This window comes from Electrophorus electricus, chromosome 14 (genome assembly GCF_013358815.1).
Source record: "Electrophorus electricus isolate fEleEle1 chromosome 14, fEleEle1.pri, whole genome shotgun sequence".
NCBI classification, from domain to species: domain Eukaryota; kingdom Metazoa; phylum Chordata; class Actinopteri; order Gymnotiformes; family Gymnotidae; genus Electrophorus; species Electrophorus electricus.
The window spans coordinates 16,249,220-16,266,984 of record NC_049548.1 but is presented as its reverse complement, the minus strand read 5'-3'; the positions used below and the strand labels follow the sequence as shown (position 1 = coordinate 16,266,984).

Genomic DNA, 17,765 nt, shown 5'->3' with positions numbered 1-17,765 from the left:
CTATCTGGTCAGAAGTAACCGTAGAACCTTGAGGGTTCTGAGAACCAGCAGGGGACTGTAGGAATTAAATGGTCACATTGGTCTTCGCAATGAGCTGTAGTTGCTTCTACTGTTCACCCTGTTGCTTGGTTAGAGGAGACACGACTGAGCAATCCCCAGAACAAGACGCATGCAGATAATTGACAAACAATCGGTTTTATTATCACAGGGATAATCCAGAATTAGGGTTGTTAGCCATGCAGAGGTCCAAAACCAGTAAGCGGGCAATGAGAACACAAGAGGCAGGAAAATGGGAAATTGGCAAGACAGTCCAAGAGGTACAGAGCCAATAATCAGCCCTACCAAACAGATATGCCAAATAGGGATCAGACAGAGATGAAAACCAGGTAGCAAAGCAGGTCAGTAACTGGAGAGACAAACAGAATGAACACTCAGTACACATGCAATGTTCATGGCAATTCTTTAGCAAGTGTGAATTGGAACAGACAGGGGGACAGGTAGAATGAATCAGTAATCAGGAAAGGCAGATGATGGCGAGCGTGTAACTATTGGTGGATCTGGATTGAGTGACAGAAGAGCTGTTATCAGGTGCTAGCTGGGAAATGAAGTTTAGGCTATGGGGCATGAGGTTTTTGACCTAGATATTTCATATTTGCCCCTTTTTGACTGGACAGCTTAGCTGACTGTTTATGCTGGTTTTTGGATGCTATTATGGTTTTTAACCTTTTATTTTTGTGTAGTTTTTTAACAAATCTAACACTTGCATCCTAATCTGTTGGTTACCTTCCAATTTATTTTGCATCTCTGCAGTTTTCAAATTCACTTTCAATATCCATATGCCTGCCTCATATAAGCTCTCTATACATATAGAAATATTTTCATTTGTAGTCTTTAATAGGAAGGCTTTTAATAAGTGACCATGTGTAAGTGATTAATTGAGAGTGAGTACAAATAAATAAAATATTAAAACATAAAATTGCCATTTCAACTCTGAATAACTGTTTTCTTTATAAATACCAAAAAGCCCATTACAAAGCAAATTTATCAGAGACATGAATCTGATATGATGTACAGATGAAACTGACATACATGTTAAACAGCACAGTAGCATATGTGAACTTTACAGCTGTCACTGTAATCTCACAAACACAGTCTGACAAGTCCATGTTGGAATTTAAGCAGAGCAGTGCAGCAGCTGCCTCCACCTCCTACTCAGTCCCATCAGCACCAGAGCTCGCACCCTCCAACGTCTGCTTATAGCGGCTTTTGAAGAACCCAGCCTGGAGTTATATACCGGAATAAAGCAGTCAAATACAGAGTCAAATAAATCACCCATTAAATGTTTATACAGCATTGGACACAGGAATTCTGGAAGTGACAATAACAAATGGTAACAAGAGCAGAAATGACCTTGTAGAGGCCAGCAGTGATGAGAGCCAAAATCAGCAGCCCTGCTACTGTTCCTCCAATTATCTCCTTAACGATGTTTTTCTCCTCATACACCTCCACCTGGGTATTAATCTACACACACACACACACACACACACATGCAATTTACCATTAAACAAATCAATTTATGGCAAAGGATTCAGGATCTTGGAGAACTGTTAACATCAGATTGATTCTACTGTATCGACACTGTCAATGTCAGGGGATCTTGTAACTAAAACTGAGGTGTAATTTATTGATACATCAACATGCAGCACTATATTGTCTAAAGCAATGTTTCACATCCTCGACCTGGAGAAAATATTTCTGTCATTATATGTCTGATATTTGAAAATCTTCAGATTTTCAGATGCTAAATTTTATTTTGTAATCATATGGGTGTTACAATGGTGCCTGTCTGATTGCAAATACAATATTTCAATTAACATTAATGTTTAGTGAAGTAATTAAAAGAAACCTATGTGCTTACATAAACATGCATGCCACATTATGACATGAGACCTTTATGTTTGTATAAGTGATTACATATAGGTGAATAATGGATAATCATGAGAAACAATGATTACAAGCTGGTAGACTCTTCACTGGTACTGTAACAGTGTACTGATCGTAGTAAAATTAGATATATTTTAGCTTTGTATACACAAACAAATTTAAGTCTTTTTTAACAGGTAAATTAAATAACATTGACTCTGCATTCATGTGATTCTGACTACAGATGTTTATATTATGAATACACTGAAAATGTTTTGGATGTTCTGTAATGTACTTCAATGCTTAGGTGGACACACAATAGACAGAAGGAAGTTGTGACATCTTCAGATAAAAAGTAATTTATTTATCAGGCCTGTGGGTGCAGTATGTAGAGAATCAGAGGAAAAGTAGACATATTTATTTTTGTCATATTCCAGAGTTGCTGTACTGACCAGCTCAAAAACTGCTGATCGGAGTCCAGTCTGAGAGAGAGGCAATACATGAACAATAAAGAGTAAAAAAAAACTGTAAAACTAATAACACTCTGTACTGGTAAAAGTATCAATGTTGCCATATAATATGTTAACAGTTAACTTGTAAAAATATTTAGTAATATAAATATACCTTTTATATATATATATATATATATATATATATATATATATATATATATATATATATATATATATATATATATATATATATAATGTATATATATATATATTCACCTGTTCAATCCACCCAGAACTAACATGACCAGAGATATTGTAGAATTTTCATTCCCTTCTCATCAGATTTGCATTACACCTAAAAAGTCTGTACACAGCCACAGAACAGTTCTAAAACACAAAGAGAGTTTCCACTGGTTATGTTTACACTGAGTACACGCAATCATGAAGTGATTTATTATATTACATAGAGAAAGCTTTACTAAGACAATTTGTGTAATTCTCTGTTAATGAAATGCTGTGTTGGGAAACAAAGCCATAACAGTTACTCACCACTTTGTGGTGATTTTTTAGTGCTGCCACTAAATTAGGGACTGTGGGTTGCTCATCTCTGTCTACAATACAATCTTGAATCTAAAGAAAAAAAACAATTACCATAAGATTCTCTTCTTGTAAATTCATCCGATTCATCAATGCTTAAAATGTTTGCATTGATATATTAGCATACCTGCAAATCCTTAGTGGTCCAAATGTCCTTATCTCCTAATGTTATTGGGACTTTGATTAAAATAGTGAGTGTTAAGTCCCTTAGGTCATTCTGGACCTGACAGATAAAGAGATAGAGGATGAGAGAAACAGACAGAGACAGATAAATGGATAGATGGATATATAGAGAGAGCAGGAGATAAAGAACACAAATTTAATCTGAATGATTAAATGATTCTCTGCTGCATTATATCTGTTCTGTTAGTCCAATGGCAAAGGTGTTCTTTATCTTCATACTTTGAGGATTTGACTGGCTGGTTTCTCAAGGTTGTTCTTCCCTGCAGTGAAGTTAATGTGGATACTGGACTTCTCATACCTTCAAATAAAAGCAGTAACAGGATATTACTAAAAGATCACTGAAACAGATATCAAGAGGGCTGAATGGTGCAGGTAGAAGCCACACAGTGTTCTCATCTGAGTACACAGAGCCAACCTACAAAGCTAGTAGTTTGGATTTCATATGAATCAGAGAAGGTGTGTATCACCTTCTTTATTAGAGTTCTAAACATACTGGGAACTGACACTGAAAAAATAAGTAGAAAGCAAAACCAAATTTAAGGAAAAGCATCAAGATATGTAAAGAGGAAGGGGATAACTAACCTGATCAGTGAGATGTAGATGCCATATTTGACACCAATGGTTCTGTTTTTGAACAGTTCGCTGTAATCTGAGTGTTTGTCATTGCCGCTGTAAGGACACTTGGGTCAGTGTAGTACAACACAACTTTTACAATACAGAACTAAACATTTGGTTGCAGTTTGTTCGATTCATGCTCTGAATGCAATGGACCAATATTTTGGGATAGATTAACAATAAGCAAACATTTTTTTAAGCCTTTTATGTCTATAGCTTTGTGATATTGTACTTGTGACTACTATTAACATTTGTGTAAAAGATGTCTTGTTGGGTAACAAAGCGCTTTGTAAGTTCCTCTGGATAAGAGCATCTGCTAAATGCCGTAAATGTAAATGTGTTGGATACCCCTTTGAAACAAAAGGCATGAATGTTATCCACAGAATGTTATCCTTCTACAAGAAGGATTTTAAATGCTGTTGGTCTTTAAAAAATGTCAGAATCTCAAAAGATGTCATTAAGTGTTTGTCATTGCCACTGTAAGGACACTTGGGTTAGTGTAGTACAACATACCTTTTACAATACACATCTAAACACTTGGTTGCAGTTTGTTCGATTCATGCTCTGAATGCAAAGGGCCAATATTTTGGGATAGATTAACTAACAATGAGGAAACATTTAAGCCTTTTATGTCTATAGCTTTGTAATATTGTGCTTGTCACTACTTGTAACATTTGTGTAAAATATTTCTGTCTTGCTGGGTAACAAGCACTTTGTAAGTTGCTCTGGATAAGACCGTCTGCTAAATGCCGTAAATGTAAAAGTGTTGGATGCCCCTTTGAAACAAAAGGCATGAATGTTATCCACAGAATGTTATCCTTCTGCAAGAATAAAAACATGAATTTAAATGCAGCTGGTCTTTGAAAAATGTTCTCTCAAAAGATTTCATTAAGTTACCCACAGATGCAGACATTAGAACATGTGAAATGTGTTTGTCAGGAAAAAATTCAGGACATACCTGGAAGCAGTAGCAGTGAACATCGTTTTATCAAAGTTATCACCTCTGTTTATGCTATATGTAATGTCAAAAATGGCCTAATGGGAAGATGGAAATCAGGAGATTAACAGCTTTTCATTTAAAGGATATCACAGAATGCTCCCCCTGCCACTGATCATGTGGTACGGCCCACCAAGTGCAATAGGAGTTCCTCATTGACTGAGACATATCCTATTTGTAACTGTCGAGGGAGTCTGTACATCCTGCTCCTTGCCCTGCGACACTCTGGCTGTTACAAAGGACTATTCCTGAACTAAAGAACATGCTCTTTCAGTGTTCAATAGCTGACTTCTCTTTTCTTTGATTTAAAAATTGTTTTTCCCTTAAAAATAACCTCTCCTTTCACCCTCTGTGGGGACTGTCAGAATACAATCAACAAGATAACACTGGTGCACTCCTGTTTGCAATTTATGCCATTAGCAGGAGGAACTCTCCAGTTTTACTTTATTTATTTATTTTCAGTTAGGTGTAGATCATTTTAAGGGCCTGTAAATAATTTTAGTTTTGGTAAACCTCTGTATATTTTAGTTTTTATTCATCCTTGTTTTTGTTTAGTTTTAGTTTTTAACATTTATTATGCAAGCTCTAATGACAAGTGATATCAGATAAGGTTATAATAAATTCTAAATGTATTTTATATAAACCTTGAAATGATTTATTTCACCAACAGTCCTTGACTTGTAGTATGACCAAGCAGCAAGGCTCTGCATAACTAGTTAATGCTACATATATATGTCAGGCAAACTGATTCATGGTCACATGATGATGTCTATGAACTACTGGTTCTTTGGTAAATTAATCCTCAGGAGTTCGTCTACATAATCATCAAAAGGGACAAGCTCGGACACAGCCAAAAGTTTGTCCCTTCTATCATTATCACAGTATAATTCCAGGCTCGAAGCTAAGAAGTGCGCTTAGTCAGCCAATGCAATCCAATTGTGGCCCAGCCCAAACATGGATGAATGGCATGTTTGATCTAATGGATCAACTGAAATAAGGTAAGAAGACATAATTCCATTCACATGTGCAGTGGTTGACACCGACTGGGCAACTGTTGTTCATGTTTTGATGTAGCACTATATAAGTGAATTCAATGCCTCTGGTTAGCATTAGCATCTCCCTTAATTTTGTATGCATTCATAATCTATTACTGCTGAATACTCAATAAACAACCTATTAGTTGTAAAGCTTGTAGTTCACGGCTGATGTTTCTAATTTTTTTTGTGGGTATATCAATCACTGCATTATATAAATTTTATGAGTTGAGACTGAATTAACATAAATTAATTGTAATTAAAGACTGATTCATTAATCACAACCTATTTTAATTTCATCAAGGTTCATCAAAGTGTTCATGTCACTACAAAACTAAATACAATCATTTGACAAACACTGTAAAAACATTTTAAATTATCCTTAATGCTGAAAATATTTTTAAGGTTATTGCAGGAATATACCTTAAACAGATTATTCTTAGTGAAGGTGCTGAATATTGTGCAAGTATGTATTCACAATATTTCCCTAATTGTAATGTGCCATGATTAGTCCCTCCCAAGTTCCAGCTTCCGTGATTTCCCTGTCTTGTGTGTTTTTGTTCCATGCCTTAGGTTCGTTTTCTCCTCCCCTCGTTTGATTGCTTGCACCTGTCCCTCATTTCTACCTTTGGTTCTTGTATTTAAACTCTGTCTTGAGCCCTGTGTTTTTGGCTGTTCATTTCAATGGTTGTGTTTGTGATTGAATTTGTTGGTTTGTACTCCGTGTATTCGTTTGTTAGCCCTGAGTTTTCCCTAGCCTTAGTTAGAGCCTGCTTCCCCGTTTGTCTTCGTGTGCGTTTATTTGTTAATCATGTATCCCCGTACTCTCCGTGTTGGCTCTTTGACCCTGGACTGCCTTAACGACTCTGATTTTGGATTAGTCCATAACAAATCTCGCTCCTTTCTGCACATGCATCCGCCTTCTTACCGCTCAACGTTACATAATGCTAACCTAGACACTAGATTTATTTAATTTAGCCCTATGTTAACAGTTAACAAAAATCTAATGCCCTGTTTTCTCACCCAAACCTAACTCTAATATTATTTTATCTAACTTCTTAGCATCATAAGTTTCAAAAATATTTTCACGGAATATTTCATAAACCATGTAACTTATCATCTCCACAGTTGATGGTATAGGAATTGAACAAATATTTTGATTTACCAAACCATTCTCCCTGAAGATGGGTTTGCTAATATGACACATGGAGGACCCCAATGAACCTTTGTCATCACTGTCCAGAGATATGCATTCCACTCTTCCCTGCTCAGATACAGGAAATACAGAAAATCTGTTATTCAGGTGGAATATGAGGCCAATCTAATAAAGGTGAATTTAAACAGTATGAAATCGAGAGTCTGCTGAGACCGACCAATGTCTTGTATAAGCCCTCATTAACTGAGAACACATATTAAATTATAACAGTCAGCAAATTGTAATTCCACAGTGATCAATTGCATTTGCACAGGCAGTAGATAGTGGAGGTGTGAACAGCTTATTAACATGGAGTTTAATGACCCAATAAAAGAGGAAAAGACTATTCTAAGACCTAGAACATCTCACTATACATTAATCACAACAAAAACTATTTAATCAGGCTTGGAAAGTTTACAAACATAGCGTCAGCCATGTACACGTGTTAGAATAAATGCTTCAGTACTGTAACATCTTAGAGAAATCTGACACAACTTACATGCACACAAGTCCACCAGATGCAAACCTTCTCACCTGATCTCTGATGTAAACCATTACATCACCCTGCTCCTACAATGCACTGCACATCAACCACAATCCACATCTATGTTCTTCTACATCATTTATTAAATACTTTTGTTGCTTTCTAAACTAAACTGTATATTATTTCTGCTGAACCATAAAAATGTGGGAGTACTGCTCTTGCCTGTTTAGTGGTGAATCTCCTGAAGGACAGTCCAAAGGGGTAACTAACAGTTATGAGACTGTTGTAGGAGTTTTCTCCTCTGTTCTCCACAAACACTGTCACATTCATATCCTGCATGATTCCAACTTTTATATCTGACAATCTAGTATATGAAAGCATATGAAGTCAGTGCATGAAATGTTTTCAATAAATGAATAGAAAAAAACAATAGGTTGATATTGTGGTAATGTGTTAAGACATTTTATAGTTAAGTATCATTTACATATTGTATACATGACAATAAACAGAATCATCATGGAAACATCATGTGTTTTTACCACTAATGTACTTACCCAGAGAAGTTGAAATCCATTTTGAGATTGTCAGTGCAGATCTTATCATCTCCACAGTTTATTTCAAAATCCAGCTATGAAATGAATTTACACTGTTAATAAAACTTACTACCATTGCTAGGTCTCAAGTGTATTATTCTTTACAAATAGCAAGTGTTTTATGTGATTTCATTTGGGTATATGAATATCCTGGTACACAGTCACAGTGTTTCTGTTTTTCCACTGAATAAATATTCTTGAGGTCTTTAGTAGCAGCAGAAATATTTTGTTCGGTACTATTGCTCTAAGATGAAAGGTTCACCTTGTATTCTTACATTATGATCTGAGGTGGTTTTTATCCCCGGGTGAAGGATGGGCCGTAACCCTTCCACCGTGCCAACTGGGAGGCCCTCAAATGTAAATGTTAACTGATTGGACAGTGGATTTAATGCATCCTCATTGCAAGCCTGTGTGAAAAGAGAAATCAATAATTTTAATAATAATAATAATAATAATTAATAATAATAATAATAATCAGAAGATAAGAATCAACAGAACTGAGCATTATTTGACTTTACTGGGATTTTTACTGAACATTAAAATTCCTGCTTTTTTCACAGACTATGGACACAGTGCTATGGAACAACATGGACTGAGCCAAATGTCATGTGTTAATGTGCTGATGTATGTCATAAAATATAGAGAATATGTGATCTTGCAGGGCTCTTTTCCCTGGGATCCTAGAACATCTGGTAACATGAACCTCCACCAAGTTCCAGGTTAAAACAAAATCTCTGCAACCAGGATCAGATATCATTAGATATCATTGGATGGTCTTTAGATCTTCCAATAGGAGAGTGATTCAAGTATATAGTCAACAAGATCCACACAAACCTGATTCACATTCCATATAATCAAGATTTTACTCCTAAACTTCTTATAAACAGGATACTAGGGCTAATCTGACCTTGCTATATAAACAGGATGAAAACCTTTTGTGTATGCTTGTCATGGTTATCATTTTCATGGTCTTGAACATAGAACTAATTCACCAAACAATAATATGAATGTTATTCAACATTGTCATGCAGCATGGACAGACTAGGTCCTCATCTGACTACAGAAACCACAAACCTCCCATTCAATCCCTCTCCCCAGATTATTGATTTCATTTGTGTCTTTTTTTCCCTAATGTTTCTCACTATTTAAGATCCATTTGTACTGATTGTCTTTGCAAAGTTTCGTTTCGCCGGCCAAACGTTGTTGTATAATTATTTTAATTATTTTCTGGTTACCATCTTTATGCTTGCTAGCTGGATTCACTTTATTGCTTATTACCCCAATGGATTTGTTTGCCTATCGTGAGTTTACTGGATCTTGACTTTTGTCTGTTTTTTTGACCACACCTTTGGATTACCTCTGTATATCATTAAACTCTGTCATACTGAATTATTCTCTGCTCATCCTGTCTGACACTCGTGTTCATACTAATTGAGGGTGATATTAAATATGGTTGTTCCTATGTTTATTTTTAATAGCACACAATGCAAGCTTTTTTACTGAAATGTGTGAGGAAAATAGGATGAAGACAAAAGAAACCAAAATGAAAAACACATGGTTCAAGGTGTTAGAGAAAGTCTGACCATAGAGGGAGAAACCATGAGAAAGCATTGATCTTACCTCTATGAAAAAACTGTGCTCTGTGCACACCTCCTCCAATGTAACAGTCATACTGTCTGACACTGTAAGATTTTTGACTGAAAAGAATACTTGATAGTTTTGTCGCTTTCCATCAAGCTTTATAGTATATTTAATATTTGCAGATAAGTCTAAATAAATAGAAAGGAAATACACAATTGACAAAAAAGCAGTGTTATTTTAATTTTTCCAAAATAATGCTTTTGTTTTATATTTATGGTTTATGTAAACCTAAATATATACATATACTGTATGTATGAGTAAAAGAGAGAGAAACCTGGGTAAGTGTGTTTATCCTTCATAGTGAAACACAAATGCAAGATGTTTTCTAAAGGCTTTTCACAGTCTGTGTCTTTAGTGGGGATTTTTGATGGGCTATAGGATACTTTGGTCACCAAGGATACAATAGGTCTGGACCTGAAGACACAAGACACAAATGCATATGAATAACCATTTGGTATTTAAACATAATGTTTATCTCTCACTTTATGCTACAATGTACAGAGGTCTGCTTCTCCATGAACATTTGTCCAAACCTGAGCAATGTGACTGCTCCTTTGCTTCCAACAGCAATATCTGGCAGACCATCTCCACTGTGGTCCAGAGCAAACTCACTCAAAGATAAACCAAATAACCGTAGCCCTGCATGCACAGATGAACCACTGATTCTCTGTCGTTACAAAACAGTGAAAAGGGATGGAGCATTTTAGGAAAGGAGAATAGCAAAAGTAAATAGGTTTTGTTAGGATGAAAGTGACCTTTGACAGTAAAATATATCACAGAGTTTATCTCTTTTGCTTTATCTCACTCTCTCACCTGTGAGTAGGTGGGGTTGATGTCTGTTGCTCTACCATTAAAGATGTAGATGCTGCCCTGTCCATCATCCTCCAGAGGAGCTCCTACCACTACATCTACAAGATAATCCTCGTTTAGATCTCCTGGGCTGGCCAATGCTGAGCCAAACCTTCCTTTTTGTCCCATCATTCCTTCCAATGTCTGTGCTGATTGTTCCAATAATTGTGAATGTCAAAAATAATATAAAATAATGAACTCAAAAACATTACCACACATGTATGACTAGTGGTGTCATTGCTACATACATAGATATTTGAAGATAGCTTGAAGCTCTTGCTATATGAGAAAAGCTGTTGACTGAGCAGTGTGTTAAATGTTCTGTTTACCTGTTGTGAAAAGGAGTAAACAAAGATTTTTCCTTCCTGATCATCTTCCATATACAGTGGAGCAGAAACTAGTAGAAGGTCCATGTAGGAGTGAGCATTCAAGTCTACCACACACACTTCAGCTCCATAGTAGGCACCAATCTGTGGCTGAGGGGAAAAGGGAGTAATTTAGAGAATTTGAAAGCTTTACCCCTGACAAAGCTTTATGATCCATGGCCCACTTTTTAAATTTCATTGTAGTCTGTATATGTTTTTAATACAAACTGTAACATGCGCAACCCCTGGAGGATCCAACAGCAGCTGCTTTGTTGTCTCCAGTGATGACATGCTCACTCTTCCCTTGTGTGCATGTTATAGAGCTCCCAGAATAACATGTGTATCGTACCACATTCTTCCTACTGCCATAGAATAACCTGATAATGGGAACACACATCATTTTCTGTCCCTTAAACCTCAAATTGTATCCTACCCTTATGAGACAATAGCTTGATAAAAAATTGTTTATTAGTCCTTTTCTTAAAAATGTGTTGCAACAGAGGTTTAAATCAAATTTCAAAGTCAAATTTATTTATATAGAGCTTTTTACAAAACATGTCACAAAGCACCTTTACAAATATATGGTGCAGATCCCTAATTAGCAACCTGGAGGTGACAGTGGCAAGAAAAAAAACTCTCTGGGCGGAATTGAGGTAAAATCCTTGAGAGGTTTACATCAGTGTTAAAGCAGTGGTCCTCTTGTCAGACACTGTGAATGGCCGCAAATGGGCCAACATGTATATTAGAGATCTGTACCTAATAAAGTGCCAATGAGTGTATATATAAGGGAGGTGTTTCTGTTGTATTGGTGGGAGAATTTATACACACATGTTAGCTTTATGGTGTGCTCTATCTCTGATATTCATTTTATCTTAATTATTCCAGAATTTGCTGTCTATTCTTAGTTAGAGTATCTGGTATATTAGATATAAGAGGTTTCTCAGCTACATAACTGTCATGGTTACTGCCTGTGTGAAAGGAGATGGTTTGTCTATGTGAATTATACTCCTCGTATCCTCCTTTCCACTGAAAAGCTCCAACTGTACTCATTATGATGTTTCCCTAAGCATGCAAAACATTATATGTTAAACATGATTAAAAATACTTTATTTTTGAATGGTGTGACTACATATTTTTCACTGATGTCGTTCATATGCATGTTGGAAAGCAACTTTTAAAATAAAATCAACCATAAAGAAAGTTTTGTATGTATTTGAGGATGTGAAATCAACGTTAAAGTACTGATCATTTGTATCCAATAGTTCCATTTGTTGGCTCAGTGGTTATCATATACAGACAAGTACAGGTTATTTTTTGACACCAGAAAAGAACCTGCATAACACTCTAGAACAAAAGGGCTTTCCTGATCACAGGCTGCTGTGCACTACTGTGTTACTTGTTTGGTAACCTAGGCAACCTTTTTCTTACATAATGACCACAGATGCTTACTGTTAAAAGAAAAGTCTAAGAAGAACATTTACATTTGTATTAAATGCTGTATTGAACCCATCCTGTGCAAACTCCATTCTGCTGGAGTCTCCTGACGTCTGGGTTCCTACAAAGAAGCAAAAGCAACAACAACAACAACAACAACAAAAATAAATTATTATATAATATCTAGAACAGCAATCTTGAAACTTTAATGTTTACGAAAGATAAACATCACTGACATACCCTCAATAGCGATTATCTGCTCCTCCAAAGTTCCACGAATTTTGTCCAACAAGTCATAGTTATCAACCTTGAATATATGCTCATTGTGTGGCTGAGACGCAATGATTCTTAACTCCTTCTGAGCAGATTGACTGTGAAAAGCTCTGCCAACCTTCGAATGTGAGACACAAAGCAAAAAATGTTTGGTCTCCTTCACATAATATCTGAATGTGCGTTAACATTTATTGCATTAGTCAATGGAGTGTTCGAGGCCAACATGGATAAGTCCAAGGCAAAAGTATGACTTTAACAGAATGTAAATGGTGGGGGTTTTCTCTGGTTGTTTCCAGTTCAGAAGAATTCCTTAGTAACAAAGTGGGAAGCTCAGCATTTATGTATTCCATTTGACCACTGAGCTTATACAGTCCTCTTTTTTGTGGATGCTTGGCTTTGTTCCTGGCCTTTTGAACGTTTACTCAGAATATTGGATGCATTGTGAGGAAGAGTTATGTTTTGGTTTTATTTCTGTTCCCATTATTTTGAATATTTTGTCATTTAGCCACATTAGCCAACATGTCAGTGAGTACTGGTTCTTGGCAGGGATGTTTTAGAGCCCCCTCAAGTGGTGGTCTTTTTATTAACAGTGATTTTTTAAATTAGTGGAATTAGTTGTAGAGTTATTTTTCATAGAGTCTCCTGGAAATTTATATTCTGAATGCTTCCTTTTCTGAATAGATATGTCACGGTTTGTTCCCTCCTAGTGTCCCTGTCTCATGCTGTTGTTTCACTTTCTCCATTCCCGATCCAGTCCTTGTTTTGGTTTTTGCTGTTTTCATGATTCGCACCTGTGTCTTGTTTAGTGTTTATTAGTTCATGTATTTAAACCCTGTCTTGTGCCCTGTGTCTTGGCTGTTCATTGTAAGTAGAGCCATTGTTTTGTAAGTGTAGCTGCTGTTTTGTGAATCAAAGCATGTTTGTGATTCTATCCTTCTGTCGTGATTGTATTTCTAGCTGTTTGTTTATCTATGTTTGTTACACCCTAGCGCTTGTTTAATATTGTGTACTTTTGTTTAGTTTATTATGTATTCCTGAACTTTATATGTTGGTAATTTGACCTTGGACTGTCACAATGACTAGGACTCTGGATTTGCCCCTAATAAATCTCTCTCTTCTCTGCACGTGCATCCACCTCCTTAGTGCTCACCATTACAAGATACTTGATACTATATTTTTGTACAACCACATTTTGTTTGTGTAGCCACATGGGTGGCACTATATAGATAGACAGACAGATAGAGGGAGCGAGATATTCAAAATTGTAGTAAAGTACACAGTTTCCAGAGTAGGAGGAGGGAGTTTGTATATGAATAAACATCTACTTTAATCATAATATTCATTCCATGGGGTTCTAAAAGTTTGTAGATCAAGATTGTAGATCAGTTATTTTCCTTTGAGTTTCCTAATTTCAATGCTGATATAGCAACAACTGGAAATCAAACAGATATGTCATTACTGCAGTGTCCATTAAAATGCCTTGCCACTGGAAATAACAAATCTTTATTCGGATGGTCTGAATGTGTTCAACAATCCGATTAGCATAAGTTGCTTAACTGAGTCACCATCTATGGTGGAGAAGTCACAATCTGTGCAGCTATTTTTGCAAACTACAGCTTAAAACCCACAAAATTAAAACATTTAGATATGGTCAGCTCTCAGGAGAAATGAAAGACCCTTTAGCATGGAAATGGAGTGAATTGAATTCAGAAAACTGTGCTATCTACAAGCTCTACAAATGTCATATGAGGCAGCATGCCATATTTAAAAGGAAAAAAAATCATTTTTGATAGGAGATCCTTGTTCTTCCAGCAGCTATCAACATACATAGGGCAATGCTAATGACGGTGCTGCTGAAAAGATGAAAACAATACAGCAATACAGTCTGACACTACGGTAGCTTGGCAAGCAGCAAATCTGTTAGAAAATGTCTAGAAACAATTTGTTACTCATATACATACATCCACATTTACAATCCAGATGGATGAGACTACAGGTATGGCAAACATTTCCTGATCAATCACCTATATGATGTAAATTTTAATTATACCAAATATTTTTTATTCTGCAAGTCATTAGAGAGCATGCTGCTGGAGCCTATTTGTTTGATATCGTCAGTGATTGCTTTGCGATCAGTGTCTGCGTACATGGACGTTTATTGTTATTTCTGGCTCTTTATTTTAGTTTAGCTTTCATTTCACCCTCACCCCTGTCCTTCATCATGGTAACATTTTCCAAGGCTATATATTGAACATGCATGAGAAAGAAACAAGCAAGATAAAACATGTTTCTTCCTAAAGGATGGGAATAGAATTTAGGCTACGTATGGACCCAAGGATGAGCAGAAAAAGTCACTTAGAGCAGGTGTTATGCTCATATGTGCAGAATATGTGCTTTTATTGTTATGTGCAGGATTTTAATTTGTTTTATTGGCCTGTTAGTAATGATGATTATAAGTGATTGTGCATCACTGATCAGTTTATTAGTGAGCCAATGAGACCAATGAGATGATCTGACCTGATTTCTGACCTGATAGCATATCGAGTAATTTTTTTCTTTTCTGCATTTTCAATCGCTACCATCAGTCGATTGCCACCATCATTTGATTCACCATCAGTGATGATGAGTAAGACTCTGTTAGCATTTGGCCTGGCTCCTGCACTGCTGGTGAATAACTCATTCCTGTGCAAAACCAGTACAGAATTCAGATGAAACTGAGGGTCAGTATATGATCCAGTAATATGTTCATTTGAAACTATTGATGTTGAAATAAATAATGTGTCCATTTAGCTATATGTATGTATGTGTTATTTTCAATTAATTCAATAATTAACATATATAATGTTAATAGGGGACTGGACATTTTCACACAAAAGGAATACTTACACAAGTTTATTGATAGCCTTTCCATTGTAGGTCATTCCATGTTGTTGTTTTATATTATCTATCTCACTGATGTCTCTAAAGTTATTGAATGGAATGGATATTTTACAATCAGTAGAAAACTCTGCAACTGCAAAGTGTAAGAAGGGAAAAAAAATCATAATTATTAAATACATTTTCTAACCACATTATGTCTAGGTTTGTATTATGTTGTAATTTATTTTTAACATGTGAGTTTGTCTAAAAATATCTTTTGTAGTTCCTTTGATTACATATGTGTTAACTTTGATTACACATGGTTCCATATGTAAATTTTACATATGTAATTACATATGGTTCCATTCTTTGGAAACCTCTACACTACAGTTATAACCTGGAGCCATGTTCTACATAAACTGACTATATATTTATATTTATTTATTTTTAACATACAACATTTGTCCAACTTCACATATTCCTTCTTGGATGTTTCCAGCACTTGAGATTGCCATGTCTATTACCACTGCTGTTTTCTGCATTCTGTATTTACCACCACAATGTCTGGTTTGTTCAACACTACTTGTTTTTTGTATGGATTTGGACATCCCACATGATCTTAATCTTCATGTTCTTCACAACTCTCTGTAGTTGCTCCTGTTTTGATTTGGGGGTGTCTTGGTCATATGCTCAATCACATGCAAAGTATGTGTTATGGTATATTATATATATATATATATATATATATATATATATATACACACACACACATACACACACACACACGTACACACACACAATTTATTTTAATGTTATTTCTTTTAATGTTATGATTATGGCCTACAGCCAATAAAAACCCAAAGTCAGTAACTCAGAAAATTAGAATATTATATAAGACCAATTCAAAAAATGATTTTTAATACATAAACGTTGGCCTACTGAAAAGTATGTATAGTACATGCATTCAATACTTGGTCAGGGCACCTTTTGCATGAATTACTGCATCAATGTGGCGTGGCATGGAGGTGATCAGCCTGTGGCACTGTTGAGGTGTTATGGAAGCCCAGGTTGCTTTGATAGCGGCCTTCAGCTCGTCTGCATTATTGGGTCTCGTGTCTCTCATCTTACTCTTGACAATACCCCATAGAGAATCTATGGGGTTTAGGTCAGGTGAGTTTGCTGGCCAATCAAACACGGTGATACTGTGGTTATTAAACCAGGTATTGGTACTTTTGGCATTGTGAGCAGGTGCCAAGTCCTGCTGGAAAATCCGCATCGGCATCTCCATAAAGCTTGTCAGCATAGGGAAGCATGAAGTACTCTAAAAGGTCCTAGTAGACGGCTGCACTGACTTTGGACTTGATATAACACAGTGGACCAACACCAGCAGATGACATGCTCCCCGGACCATCACCAATTGTGGAAACTTCACACTAGACCTCAAGCAGCTTGGATTGTGTGCCTCTCCACTCTTCCTGCAGACTCTGGGACCTTGATTTCCAAATAAAATGTAAAATTTACTTTCATCTGAAAACAGGACTTTGGATCACTGAGCTACAGTCCAGTCTTTTTTCTCCTTGGCCCAGGTAAGACGCTTCTGACGTTGTCTCTGGGTCATGAGTGGCTTGACACAAGGAATGCAACAGTTGCAGGCCATGTCCTGGATACGTCGGTGTGGCTCTTGAAGCACTGACTCCAGCAGCAGTCCACTCCTTGTGAATTTCCCCCAAATTCTTGAATTGCCTTTTCTTGACAATCCTTTCAAGGCTTCAGTTATCTCTGTTGCTTGTGCACTTTTTTCTACCACACTTTTTCCTTCCACTCAACTTTCCATTTATATGCTTGGATACAGCAGTCTGTGAACAGCAAGCTTCTTTAGCAATGACCTTTTGTGGCTTACCTTCCTTTTGGAGGATTTCAATGACTGCCTTCTGGACAACTATCGAGTCAGTAGTCTTCCCCATGATTGTGTAGCCTAGTGAACCAGACTGAAGGACCCTTTAAATGCTTAGGAAACCTTAACAGGTGTTTTGTGTTGATTAGTTGATTAGAGAGTGACACCATGAGTCTACAATATTGAACTTTTTCACAATATTCAAATTTTCTGAGACACTGACTTTTGGGTGTTCATTGGCTGTAGGTCATAATTATCAACATTAAAAGAAATAAATGCTTGAAATAGATCACTCTGTGTGTAATGTGTCTATATAATATACAAATTTCACTTTTTGAATTGAATTACTGACATAAATTAACTTTTTGATGATATTC

The 17,765-nt window shown here is 36.2% G+C and overlaps 1 pseudogene; it reads right to left on the bottom strand.

The window, feature by feature from the left end:
- Positions 1 to 1,208: 1,208 nt before the first annotated feature.
- LOC113569201 lies at positions 1,209 to 16,776 on the bottom strand (annotated as a pseudogene).
- Between the last annotated feature and the right edge of the window lie 989 nt (positions 16,777 to 17,765).